The 15,252-nt window shown below is 42.2% G+C and overlaps 1 long non-coding RNA gene across 1 annotated transcript in view; it reads right to left on the bottom strand.

The window, feature by feature from the left end:
• LOC139273826 (uncharacterized) overlaps nt 1-15,252 on the bottom strand; it is a 152,471-nt gene that overhangs the window by 136,441 nt on the left and 778 nt on the right. The gene's annotated exons all lie outside the window — the stretch shown is intronic.

Genomic DNA, 15,252 nt, shown 5'->3' with positions numbered 1-15,252 from the left:
ATGAAACATTCATGAATTTTTAGTAGTTTGACTTTCATAAACACAAGGGCCAGAATTTTGCAGGCACTCAGTGGATGGGGTAGGTAGCGGGTCAGCTGTTAAATTTAAAATGATTGACAGGGGGTCAACCCACCGCCAAGCTACTTTCCCAGATGTCGGGTCTCTCAATGCTGAACAGACCTGACACGCAGCGGCGCTGGGTGGTGGGGGTCAAGTTAGATCATTATGACCTTGTTAAGAACCTATTAAAAAGAATTTGGTGCTGAACTTACCATTTTAGCAGATTGTCCACGGGGTTTATGCTGCTCAGGGATCACGTCAGGTAAAGACATTGATAGCCATGTGATCATGAATTCATTTCTTTACCTGACAGCTGCAATTGTGCTAGAAAAGCTCCCATCTCACATCTGTTCACTTTCCAAGGTCAGGAGCTGTCGCTTATTGCATTTGAAAGGCACATTGAGCTTTATGCAGGTTGCAAGTGGTTGGAGCAATCTCTCTATCCAGTGTCATCTCATTGGAACAACCTCTCTCACCATTGACAGATCGCTTCTGCCATTTCAAGTTCACCTGCCTTCGATTACATTAGCATTGATGCCCTTGAAACTATCGCATATTGGTCCTCAGAACCCTACCATGATCATCCCCAACACCAGCAGCACCAGGCACACCAGCAGCACCAATAACACTAATCTTCTCTATTGTGTTCCAAACACAGATGAGGCTGCACACAGGGAGGTTAAAGTAACGGTGACTCAGTCTTTATTAAGACACTCCAGAGTGAATAACAGGCCTTAGGGGCCAGCTTATATACAGTGCTCCCAAGGGATGCTTGGATCCCTTGGGACTTCAGGGGATGAGCTCCTGGTGGCGGAACATGGGAGTGCATGCTTTACAGGTACACAACATCACTCCCCCCGAAAGTCAAAGTGAAAACTATTTACAAGGTGAGGCGATTTGGAGCCTTTCTTTCCCTGGTGGACCACCTTTGTACAAATATCTGTTCTGGTGTGTTGGCTGTGCCCTCGCTGGGCTGGCGTGTTGTTGGCCCTGCAGGATTGCTGGGTGTGCCTGGCCTTGCTGGGCTGTTGGGCGTGATGGGTTCGATTTCCTGCTCTGGCGTGCTGTCGTTGATCCTTTGGGTGTGTGCTGTGGGCTCGAAAAAGGTGGTGTCTGCTGTGGGTTGTTCAGGGCAGTCTGTGAACCGCAGCCTAGTTTGGTCCAGGTGCTTTCTGCAAATTTATCCATTGTCTAGTTTGACTACAAACACCCTACTCCCTTCTTTAGCTATCACCGTGCCTGCGATCCACTTGGGACCATGTCCATAGTTTAGCACATACACAGGGTCATTCAGATCAATTTCTCGTGACTCAGTGGCGCGACCATCATTTACATTTTGCTGCTGCCGCCTGCTCTCTACCTGATCATGCAGGTTGGGGTGAACCAGCGAGAGTCTGGTTTTAAGTGTCCTTTTCATGAGTAGCTCATCCAGGGGCACCCCTGTGAGCGAGTGGGATCTCGTGTGGTAGCTGAGCAGTACTCGGGACAGGCGGGTTTGGAGCGAGCCTTCTGTGACTCGTTTAAGGCTCTGTTTGATTGTTTGTACTGCCTGCTCTGCCTGCCCATTGGAGGCTAGTTTAAACGGGGCCAAGGTGACATGTTTGATCCCATTGCGGGTCATGAATTCTTTAAATTCGGCACTGGTGAAACATGGCCCGTTGTCACTGACCAGTATGTCAGGCAGGCCATGGGTGGCAAACATGGCCCTCAGGCTTTCAATGGTGACGGTGGTGGTGCTTCCTGACATTATTTCACATTCAATCCATTTTGAAAAAGCATCCACCACCACCAGGAACATTTTACCGAGAAACGGGTCCGCATAGTCGACATGGATCCTCGACCGTGGTCTGGAGGGCCAGGACCACAAACTTAGTGGTGCCTCTCTGGGCACGCTGCTCAATTGAGCATACACGCGGCATTGCCATACACAGGACTCTAAGTCAGAGTCGATACCGGGCCACCACACGTGGGATCTGGCTATCGCTTTCATCATTACTATACCCGGGTGTGTGCTGTGGAGATCCGAGATGAACGTCTCACTGCCCTTTTTGGGCAGCACTGCACGGTTACCCCACAACAGGCAGTCTGCCTGAATGGACAATTCGTCCTATTGCCACTGGAACGGCATGATTAGCTCTTGCATTTCAACAGGGATGCTGGCCCAGCTCCCATGCAGTACACAGTTTTTTTTACTAGGGACAGCAGAGGATCCTGGCTGGTCCAAGTCCTAATCTGGCGGGCCGTGGCAGGTGATTTATCATTTTTAAACGCTTCTATGACCATCAACAAGTCTGCGGGCTGCGCCACCATCAACAAGTTTGCAGGCTGCGCCATTTCCACCCCCATGGTGGGCAATGGTAGCCGACTGAGAGCATCCGCACAGTTCTCTGTGCCTGGCCTGTGGCGGATGGTATAGTTATACGCTGATAGCGTGAGTGGCCACCTTTGTATGCAGGCTGAGGCATTAGTATTTATCCCCTTGTTTTCAACGAACAGGGATATGAGGGGCTTGTGATCGGTTTCCAGCTCAAATTTGTGGCCAAACAGATACTGGTGCATTTTCTTTACCCTGAACACACACTCTAATGCCTCTTTCTCAATCATGCTGTAGGCCCTCTCGGCCTTAGACAAGCTCCTGGAGGCATAGGCAACAGGTTGCAACTTCCCCGCAACGTTAGCTTGTTGTAATACACACCTGACTCCGTATGACGATGCATCACATGCTAGCACAAGTCTTTTACACGGGTTATACAATACAAGCAGCTTGTTGGAGCATAAAATGTTTCTGGCTTTCTCAAAAGCAATTACTTGTTTTTTTCCCCATACCCAGTTCTCACCTTTGCGCAATAACACATGTAGGGGCTCTAAGAGGGTGCTTAACCCCGGTAGGAAGTTATCAAAATAGTTGAGGAGTTCCAGGAACGACCGCAGCTCCGTGATGTTCTGTGGCCTGGACGCGTTCCTGATAGTCTCTGTCTTGGCGTCTGTGGGCCGAATGCCGTCCGCCGCGATCTTTCTCCCCAAAAACTCCACTTCGGTTGCCATGAAGATGCATTTCGACCTCTTCAGCCGCATCCCTACGCAATCCAGTCGCTGAAGAACCTCCTCCAGGTTTTGTAGGTGCTCGGCGGTGTCCCGACCCATGACCAATATGTCATCCTGAAAAACCACCATGCGTGGTATCGACTTGAGTAGGTTCTCTATGTTTCTCTGGAAGATCGCTGCAGCCGACCGAATTCCAAATGGGCATCTGTTGTAGATGAACAGTCCCTTGTGCGTGTTGATGCAGGTGAGGTCCTTTGAAGACTCCTCTAGCTCCTGCGTCATGTAGGCCGAAGTCAGGTTGAGCTTGGTGAACGTCTTGCCTCCTGCCAGCGTCGCAAATAGGTCGTCTGCCTTAGCTAGCAGGTATTGGTCCTGTAGAGAGAAACGATTATTAGTTACTTTATAATCGACGCAAATCCTAACCGTGCCATCACTTTTGAGTACTGGAACAATCGGGCTGGCCCACTCGCTGAATTCCACTGGAGAGATGATGCCCTCGTGTTGCAGCCTGTCCAGCTCGATTTCCACTCTCTCCCTCATCATGTGAGGTACCGCTCACACCTTGTGGTGAATGGGTCATGCCTCTGGGACCAAGTGGATCCGCACCTTTGCCCTGGAAAAGTTTCCAGTGCCTGGCTCAAAAAGGGAAGTAAATTTGTTGAGAACCTGGGTACATGAGGCCTCATCGACATGTGATAGCGTTCGGATGTCATCCCAGTTCCAGCGGATTTTGCCCAGCCAGTTCCTTCCAAACAGTGTGGGGCCATCGCCCGGGACAATCCAGAGTGGCAGTTCATGCACCGTACCCTCAGTGATGAGCTCTTTGGTGTACGTTCTCAGTTTTGTGTGGATGGGACTCAGGGCTGGTCTGAGTGCCTTGTTGCACCACAGTCTCTCAAACACCTTTTTACTCATGATGGATTGGCTAGCGCCAGTGTCCAGTTCCATGGATACGGGTAAGCCATTCAATTTTACATTGAGCATTAGAGATGGACATTTCGTCGAAAATGTGTGCATCCCGTGTACTTCAGCATCTGCCTCCTCTCTCTGAGGCTTGAAATTGCTTTGATCCACCATGGACCGATCGTCCTCTGCCACGTGGTGGTTAGCAGTTTTTGCAGGGCTTGCAGCTCATCTGCAAGCTCGTTGGAGGTGTCCCATTGTTCCACAGCTCTTGCAAACATACCCTTTGAAGCAGCATGAATAGGCTGGATGGAAGCCTCCACAACGCCAACAAGGTGTGAATTGCCTTGCATTCATCCTTTGTTGTGGACTCTGAGTCAACTGGGTCACCTGAGGCCTGCTGGCAGTTGCAGACTCATGGTTTCTGCCCTGTACATTTCTGCTCGCAAACACAGTTACAGTTAATTTATGAACATTGCTAGTTCTTGTGTGCTGAGAGATTTGTTTGGTGTTATCACTGGTGGACATAAACGCCTGTGCTATCGCAATGGCCTTACTGAGGGTCGGTGTCTCTACAGTCAAAAGTTTTCGTAGGATGGTCTCATGGCCAATGCCCAGTACAAAAAGGTCTCTGAGCATCTGCTCTAGGTAGCCATCAAACTCACATTGTCCTGCAAGTTGCCTTAGCTTGGCGACGTAGCTCGCCACTTCCTGAACTTCATATCGCTGGCACGTGCAGAACCGATACCTCGCTATCAGCATGCTCTCCCTTGGGTTAAGATGCTCCAGAACCAGTGTACACAGCTCCTCATATGACTTATCTGTGGGTTTCACTGGAGCCAGAAGATTCATCATGAGGCTGTAGGTCAGTGCCCCGCAGACCGTGAGGATGACCACTCTCCTTTTTGCAGCGCTTCCTTCTCCGTCCAGTTCGTTGGCTGCAAAGTACTGGTCTAGCCATTTGACATAGGCTTCCCAGTCCTCACCCTCCGAGAACTTCTCCAGGATGCCCACAGTTTGCTGCATCTTTGCGTTAGATTCGCATACTCGTCGCCAGTTATTGTGCTCCTAACACAGATGAGACTGCACACAGGGAGATTAAAGTAACAGTGACCTCAGTCTTTATTAAGATAATCCAGAGTGAGTAACAGGCCTTAGGGGCCGGCTTATATACAGTGTTCCCAAGGGATGCTGGGATCTCTTGGGACTTCAGGGGATGCGCTCCCTGGTGGCGGAACATGGGAGTGCATGCTTTACAGATACACAACATTCTCCCCAATCAACTGTTGCTGCACAGGACAGAGAGCATCAATACCTGACCACGTTGCTGCCTGGGACACCAGGAATGGCCTCACCATGGCCACATTTACTTCACTTGACGCTGTACACCCTGGCTACCACATGATGTGCCAGGTTGGCATCACCACACACCAACACCATCAAGCATCCCTACAATGCACAAGCCATTCCTTTCACAGTCATCGGCATTGTGGGAGGTACCGTTATGTCTCAGCTTTCACTGCAACTCACTAAGCTACTTTCAAAGGTGTACACAAATTTGTCCAAAAATGCAGTGTTGAAAATAAGGGTTTCAATGTTTGACAGCACATTAACAGAAACTTTACATGAACATTGGCAAAAATACCCAAGTGCCTACCCTTGTGAGTTATTAGTTGGTATGATTGGACTAAGATGAGTGTAATTGTGAGTAGTGGCTAGTGAGTTGGGGATGCTGGTGTGATAAGGATGTGAAGGAGTAAGGTTGGGAAGGCAGAGTGATGGAGATGTGATGAGTGGCAGAGCAGGATGAGGTTGAATGTGGCTTTGCATTATCATTTTGTGATCCACTGAGATCATTGAAAGGTTTGTCCCACTGCAGCCTGGTCCTCCCTGCTTGTGTCCGCCTGTACAATGTGCAACCAGGCTGTATTGGTCTCCTGGGGTGGGCTCTTCCTCCATTTTGAAGGGAAGAGAACATCCCTGTGTGTTATGACTATATGGAGGGAGTCATGGGTGAGTCTGGGTGTAGCCGTATACCTTTGTGCAGTGTTTGTCAATGTTTGCAGGACCACAGTGCTGCAGCACAGCTGTCAAAATCAACTTGCGCATGTTCCCTTTAAGGAAATCGGCTGATGTTGTGTCATCATCAGACCCGCTTCCTTCAATTGGCCGGGAAATACGCTGGGCAGGGTTAACCAACCCAATCAACATAAAATCATTTGTACACAGTGGGTTGGAGCGAGTAGCGAGATCGGGACCCGCAACTGAACCCGGCCGCACTGGATCCAATGAGGTCGGCGAAATCGTGGCCAAGAAGTATAAACTATATTGAAAAGTTAGCTACTCGTTGCTGTATTAAAAAAACACATTTATCGCTTTATTTCTATATAGCTGTACATGAAATATAATGTCATATATGCCCAAAGGAAAGATGTTAGAGGGACAGATAGGGATTGACTCCAGGAAAACACATACCTGATCTGAGCTAAATAAATTCAACTGAACGAAGAAAGAAAGAAGAAAGAAAGGGTTGCATTTATATGGCGCCTTTCATGACCACCGGACGTCCCAAAACACTTAATAGTCAATGAAGTATGTTTTTTTAAATGTAGTCACTGTTGTAATGTAGGAAACGCAGCAACCAATTTGTGCAAAGCAAGCTCAAAAAAACAGATATGTGATAATGACCAGATAATCTGTTTTAGTGATGTTAATTGAGGGATAAATATTGATCAGGTCGCCGGGGATAGCTCCCTTGCTTTTCTTCGAAATAGTACCAAAGGATCTTTTATGTCCACCTGAGATGTCTCATCCGAAAGACAGCCTCTCCAACAGTGCAGCACTCCCTCAGTTCTGCACTGTAGTGTCAGCCTAGTTTTTGTGCTCAAGTCTTTGGAGTAGGACAATGAACCTACAACCCTCTGATTCAGAGGCGAGAGTGCTACCAACTGAATCATGACTGACAAACCGCATCCATAGTACATATTTTCTGATCCAAGCAAAATGAAATCCAAAATCCTCAACCAAGCATAAAATGGAACACAGTTATCTGGCCTTTAGCACTCTGGCCTGAATATAGCTAATCCACTGCCAATTTTCACTGATAACATTGTTATACTATAGCTACCAGTTTGACATTGATGTCTCTGTTACAATTTTTGGCTTTTACTCTTGTTATTTTTTTCAAATTCAGCATCTCAGCCACTCCCATAGGCACATCGTTGCTGCCTATGTCCCAAAGTATACCTTTACTTGCCTATTAGCCAGGTAGCTAAGATTTATTAAACAGGTAATGGATAAATGAACAGAAGCATTGATACATTGTCGATATATTGATAGAGTGGGATGAAGTAAGGTGGGTGGAGGCTCATGTGGAGCATAAGCATAGACCAGTTGGGTCGAATAGCCTGTTTCTGTGCTGTAAATTCTATGTAGATATACAGTTGATATTGGCTTGAATATTCCTCCTTGGAAAGTAAAATATAATAGTCATATAAATATAAATGGACCAGATATGGAGTCCCTGAACTTTAACCATGATGTGAAAGTTTGTTGCTAAACAGCCATGGAATCTATCTGGTCTATCTTTCCCTCTCTCTCTCTGATGTCTTTAGATGGACTATTCAATTGAAAGAAGAATGGCTGAGAAACTCTTAAACCATCTATTGACACAAAGAACATCCAAACATGTGTCTTTCAAAATCAAAATATACTACAATGAAATATGTTTGCAAACAAAACCCACAAATGTTTGTTTTTGAATTGAATGGGTGGACCCTCCCTCAGATATCTGACATGGGCACAACATCAATATTCTGGGCTTCATGCATCAAAATAAGCTAGGCAATTTTCTGTGAGTGAACCTGTTTTTTAACCCCATATGTACTGTGACTGCAAGATATAAAACAATACCATGAGACATCATAAACAAAAATGTTTCATTTTTGTCACAGGTTCTTTAGAGTGCTAACTTATATTGCCAGATCCACACCATTCTCTAGTCAATAAAAGGTGCATTCATGCAAGCATGTCGGTTTTGGGCTCTACTCACTGCAGTCCAAATACTGGTTGCATGTTTAATGTTAGTAATGATAACTTAAAAAGGTTAAAAATAAAATTTTTAAAGTTCACTTTGTACTGATTGTAGTAATAGTGAAGCTGGTGTGAAGTTAAAGTGGTGTATTGTCTTACGGTGGTCTCATACCATTTGCCAAAATGCAACGTGACATCAGGTTTGACAATTTCATTTCTAAGTTATATCATAAAGTTTGCATGGATATGAAACTGAAACAGCTTCATATTAATTTGGAATATGCTGGTCTATTATAGACAGTAACAATTTAGAAAGTTTGTCATTCTTGTGCCACGCATTGTATTGGATCTCCAATCCAATCTGTATTGGATTTCCAATTATATGAATTGATAAGGAATTGCTGATTAATTACTAAACAAACAGGGGTAGAAAGATATACCACTGAATTACTTTTTTAATTGCAGCTTTATGAAATCCGGAATTTAAAATAACCCTAATCCAAGCATAATATGCCATGGCAAATTCATCACACCTTTATAAAAGAATTTAACTTTAACTTTTCCAATGCTAAAAATGTTAAATGTTGAACAGCAATTAAGTTATCAATCAGTATTCAATATTTTCTGCTAACTGACATTAATAGTCAGCAGTCTTTAGTGTTTGGTATTGCTAAACAACAGAGTACACATTGGCTGTTGATGTTAAGCTATAATAGTTTGTGAAAATCGGTAGAAATATTTCCCTCATTTAAAATAAATACAATGCAACAGTATATTACAACTATTAACTGTAGTTTGGGGTTATTAAGTTATAGATAAACTATTAAATGTGCAGCTCCCCCCTCGTCAGTGGATAATCAAGGGGCTATAGGGAGGGAGGAACTTAATATAATCACTATCACTAATGAAGTAGTACTAGAGGTGGACAAGTCCCCTGGACCTGATGGCTTACATCCTCGAGTCTTAAGAGAAGTGGCTGCAGAGATAGTGGATGCATTGGTTGTATTCTACCAAAATTCCCTGGATTCTGGAGCGGTCCCAGCGGATTGGAAAACTGCCTATTTATAAAAGGAGGCAGACAAAAAGCAGGAAACTATAGACCAGTTAGCCTAACATCTGTCGTTGGGAAAATACTGGAGTCTATTATTAAGGAAGCAGTAGCGGGACATTTGGAAAAGCATGATTCAATCAAGCAGAGTCAGCATAGTTTTATGAAAGGGAAATCATGTTTGACAAATTTGCTGGATTTCTTTGAGGATGTAACGAGCAGGGTGGGTCAGTGGATGTGGTGTATTTGGATTTTCAGAAAGCATTCGATAAGGTACCACATAAGAGGTTACTGCACAAGATAAAAGCTTACGGGGTTGGGGGTAATATATTATCATGGATAGAGGATTGGCTAACTAACAGAAAACAGAGAGTCGGGATAAATGGGTCATTTTCCGGTTGGCAAACAGTGACTAGTGGGGTGCCGCAGGGAGCGGTGCTGGGTTCTCAACTATTTACATTCTATATTAATGACTTGGATAAAGGGACGGAGTGTAATGTAGCCAAGTTTGCTGATGATACAAAGATGGGTGGGAAAGCAAATTGTGAGGAGGACACCAAAATCTGCAAAGGGATATAGACAGGCTAAGTGAGTGGGCAAAAATTTGGCAGATGGAGTATAATGTGAGAAAATGTGAGGTTATCCACTTTGGAAGAAATAATGGATAAGCAAATTATAATTTAACTGGAGAAAAATTGCAAAGTGCTGCAGTACAGAGAGACCTGGGGGTCCTTGAGCATGAAATATAAAATGTTAGTATGCAGGTACAGCAAGTAATCAGGAAGGCAAATGGAATGTTGGCCTTTATTGCAAGGGGGATAGAGTATAAAAGAAGAGAAGTCTTGTTACAACTGTACAGGGTATTGGCAAGGCCACACTTGGAGTACTGCGTGCAGTTTGGTCTCCATATTTAAGGAAGCATATACTTGCAATGGAGGCTGTTCAGAGAAGGTTCACTAGGTTGATTCTGGAGATGAGGGGGTTGACTTATGAGGATAGGTTGAGTAGGATGGGCCTATATACATTGGAGTTCATAAGAATGAGAGGTGATCTTAATGAAATTTAAAAGGTAATGAGGGGGCTCGACAAGGTAGATGCAGAGAGGATATTTCCACTCATTGGGGAAACTAAACCTCAGAGACATAGTCTTAGAATAAGGGGCCACCCATTTAAACTGAGGAGGAGTAATTTCTTCTCTCAGAGGGTTGTAAATCTATACAATTATCTGCCCCAGAGAGCTGTGGAGACTGGGCCATTGAATATATTTAAGGCAGAGATAGATTTTTGAGAGATAAGGGAGTAAAGGGTTATGGGGAACTATAGGGTTATGGGGAACGGATAGGGAAGTGGAGCTGAGTCCATGATCAGATCAGCCATGATCTTATTGAATGATGGAGCAGGTTCCAGGGGCCAACTGGCCTACTTCTGCTTCTATTACTTATGTTCTTATGTTCTTATGTCAGTTTCAGAAGTGATAAATATTCATTGTGCCTTATATCTATCTTCGGGGATAATGAACATTCTGTGACGTATCTGTCACTCTCGGGTCAATAGTTTACCACTATAGCTCTCGACTGTAAACAATATTTGTATTATTCACTCGAATTCACAACATCGTATTCTAAAACAAGTAACTTCTCACAACGTCCTGACAATGGAACATAGGAAATGTTATCAAATTGGAATTTTCCTTCCACCCAGGATTCGGTCATCCTGTAAAACAACTACACAAGTCGGAGGTCACAACTATCAGTGACATTGTGACTATTTTTTATTTTACACAGGGATCCGACGAAAAAGAGCAGAGAGCACTTTCTGACTACAGAACAGAAAGACTGACTTTCTGTAAGTCAGATAGGAATGTACTTAACGAAAAATTGAGACAAAGGATCAAAAGAATGTTCCGTTTAAAGGATTATTTTGTATGGAAGAAGAAAGCACTAGCTGCTTGGTTTATATCTGGAGTGGGAATAATGGAAAGATAAGATGACCTATGACAGTACTAGCGCCAACTCTATCTTTGTTCATTCTCCTTGTTTACCTTCCGTAGAACAGGGGAAGATACGGTATTCCGTTTACTTGTATATATTTGGATTTAGACAGAATGTACGTAGTATATGGCATCTGAAGATGAAGAATGTGTTAAAAAAATTATAACAGATTATACCATCAACTCACACACAAAGAGAATATAAAAACAAAGGTCTGGGTCGGTTGAAATGTAACAAGGGAAGACGACTCTGACTCTTTTATGGGTAGCAGATTGAAAGCAATGTATATATCCATGGGCTACAAACTTCTCACCGAGCTGTAGGAAATGTGTTGAAAAAGCTAACGAAATGCTTCAATTTTACAAAATATACATCGTGCCACTTGAGTCTGGCATTAGTGTAAAGTCAATTAATGACCCAAATTAAATAAAACCACACTTGTCAATTGTTTCATTGCGCTTTCAAAATATAATTATCCACATTATTCGATTTTCAGGAATAATTGATGGCCATGATTAGCTTTGTAAGCTAAAACGAACATTTATTTATGTATCGTATTCTTCCAATAACTGAAATATTTTAATCCTACTTTTGTGTGAAATGTAAGGATAAGTTACCTTTGTCGGTGTTTTTCATTGTAAAAAGAACACAGTGAATTTCAAAATTACACACTTGTACTCCCGGGAACTTCAGGTGTTATTACAAACACTTCACAGATATTCGAATCACACTAGTATCATGTTAGAGCTTTTTGCATTGATGGTAATATTATTAATCTTTGCCACTAATCCTTCCAAATATTTTACCAGTGATTCGTTAAAATGCTCTGTTTGAAGCATCACACAATGAATATATATATGTGTGTATATATATATATATATATAAGTATTATCATGATTCCGTTGGTGTTGCCAACTTGATTTGTGGAGGCATTTATTTGTCTTACCTGTGAAGTTAGCAGGGAAAAATTATAGCGCTCGCGAAGGTTTAATTCGCCTTGGCTGTTTTATAGAACTACTTTTTAATTAATATTTATAAAGGTAAAGAGCTGCAACCTACTTCGAAGTGAATGATTGCGAACGTTAAAAACAGAAATTGGACTGCAACCATTAGATTCCGGAGACGACACTCGATTTCACTCACGATTAAACTTTAAAATGTAAACCGACCATTGCGTTTTCACCCCAGAAAGTGGCTCAGGTCATTACTCCGGTTATATATGTAAACAGATAAATATATATATATATCTAATAAAAGCCCTGTATTATTGAGATTAAAATGAAGAACACACAAATGTGAACTGCGTAAAATACTTTAAAGGAAGCAGTGTCAATAATTACTTGTAATTAAATATATATAGTCTCATTAACTGCACTGCGCGGAAAATAGTTATCCATTAATTACTATTTGTTTAATTTGCCATTTAATGCCTCATTAAAGCGTATTTCTCAATAAATATATGAGCGATGGCAACAGACATTACATTGTTTTACTGTTTCTACTTTAAAAGCTGCAGCAGTGGAACTGTGCAGTGTCAAATCTTTAACTGTTAAGTGATGTGAGTATTTTGAAAGTTAGGCAGGGCATTCAGTACTTAGTGGACGAAGGAGAAATTATCCTCTGGAAATTTAGAAACTTTTCCTTTATTTAAAAAAAATGTCTAATCCCTTTCATGAAAAATAAATCGTTTGAAGTATCACCAACCTGATCAACCCACCAACATTGTCTTCAGATATATTGACAATAATAAAGCAGCCGCTGATTCAGAATTCGTCAGTTTCAGTCTATACGGTTGGGATTTAATACCCTAATAGGTTGATTAATAATAAATAAATAATTTTAGCATTTAGGGCGTTAAATTTATCTTCGGAGTTAAGATTCAGACTAAGTGTCTAGTCCCAAATTACGTTACGTAAATGCAACATCCTCCGCTCTGTCAATCATTCGTGCTTCCAGTTTTATTTAGATATGTATAAATGGCGAGCACGATCACACTAAGCAATATATGTTTCCAGAGAAAAAAAAATCATTCAATTAGCCTAAACGCGCTGTCGCTAATTTTTCTTATTTGTTGCTATTTCTGGTTAAGGAAAGGGATGCTTTGTAACAGAGCGTGAATTACAGCAAACCGTGTATCAATGAGTCAAAACAATCATTAAAAAGATACTGCAACCTGCACTTTCTGCACATGTGTTCTGTTGAGTACAAACACATCATCACGCAGATTAATATTCACTGAAACTATAGCACAATTATTTATTCCTTCAGTACTTTTGGAACCCTTTATAATTTCAAAAGGAACCCGCCGTTGCTTTATCTAAAAGTGTATTAAAATATCTTCACTTCTCCACCAGAGGGTAATCGTAGGGGTTTTATGTAATCAATACTTTTACTTGTTGGATCCAAAAGAACCTCCGGCATTTCTAAACAGACTGTGATACCTGGTGAAGTGTGGGGGATCGTAGTTCAGTTCAGTTCACTCGGAGACCACTACAACTTATTTATCACCGTATATGACAACACAACACGCCGCCCCCTATTCATTTTAAATCAACTGGGGCTCTGGTTGTATATTCGGGGAAAGTTGAGAAAACAAAATGATGCATTTACTTTAATGTACTGAAGTGATAGCGACATCTTTCCACTGCATGTTCTATTAAAAGAGGCAAACCAGAACTAGAAAGGAGAAACACTTTTAAAATTCACAATTAGATGATTTCAATGACACCCGCACATCTACATAGTGTACTAGTGAAATTCTAAATGAACCCCTTTCAACTCGGTCACACACACAAATTGCTGATCTGGAATCCGGATATGGCATTCACAAAAATAATGATAGTGTTTCGTCAGTTTTAATTGTAATAAAATATGTTTTTCAAAAGTTAAACTATCATTTTAACTCACTGCAATATCAAAAAATGGCGGTGCGCAATTTGGCGCAACTAAGCAGGCATCTCCAGTTTACAGTGTAATGGTTGAAGACAGAAAATATTGTTAGTTTTCCGGTTTTTAACCGAAATTTTCATTTTTCAGTGTTGATTGCATTACAGAAAGTTGGGGAATTCAAGTAACGAAAATGAATTGTTTAACGACTGGGTTTAAAACTAATTTACCATACAGTAGAGCTGCAGCCTGAAAATAGATTTACCAATTATGTTGCTAAACCGTAATGTACACTGAAAACCTTGTCAAATGGGGAACTTTTATACGTTTTAGTTTAAACTGTGCGTGCCTCCAAACGAATAAACAATGCACGAGGAATCACGAAGTAGTAACCTTTATTGTTAGTCGTTTAATCATAATGGAACTAGAGCATCGTTCAATGGAAAACACTTCAACACGTTTGATCTAATTTGTTACAGTAAGACACATGGCTTAATGAGAGACCTGAACTCAAAATGAAACATTAAATAATATGTTGGATATAGCCAAACAGCGCACTGTCTTTGACATACTAGGTGGATTAAATTCTGCTAAGACCCAACTGTAAATAATTGGGGAATGTGAATGTTTTGATGTTATTTTCCTTTCTTCCCTGCAGCCTGTTAAAATATGAGAGAGCTCTCGGATGGGGAGACAGTTCGGCGTCCAACGTTCATTCCTGTGTGCCATTCTTTAACACTGCTATCAGAGGAGAACACACACAGCTTGTTCTGTTTAGTCCAGTCACCTCATCACTCTTCTGCTGACCGCGGCAGCACAACAATCTCTACAGCTCCGTGGAACCAGCAGCCGTCCTCCGCTGCAGGAAAAAGCCAGTCACTAAAACCTGTGTGCAATTCTCAGCCTTCCTCTTGTGCGCAAAAATAACCAGCCACCCCCCACAGCTGGGCGACTCGTTTCAATCCTCGACAATATGTAACAGTCAGAATTAAACTGAGCAAAACTATACACACGGCTCGGCAAATAAAGTTACATTCCCATTTTCAAGGTAATACAATCAATTCCTATTTGTATAATATCAGTTACCGTATACCACCCTATACAGAATCAAGCAGACTTCTTCAGCACTAAACGTAATAATCCGATTCCCATTGGAACCCAATTGACTTAAAAAGCTCCATGAGAAATCATTATACTTCTTCTGCATGAATCTTAAATGCTACAAGTAAGTTCCATATAGCTTTTTATACGAAGCTGCCAATATTACGTTAATATTAATTTGCCATG

Source organism: Pristiophorus japonicus, chromosome 1 (genome assembly GCF_044704955.1).
Source record: "Pristiophorus japonicus isolate sPriJap1 chromosome 1, sPriJap1.hap1, whole genome shotgun sequence".
NCBI classification, from domain to species: Eukaryota; Metazoa; Chordata; class Chondrichthyes; family Pristiophoridae; genus Pristiophorus; species Pristiophorus japonicus.
Note: the sequence above shows the minus strand (reverse complement) of the source record. Positions and strands in the feature narration are given on the sequence as shown.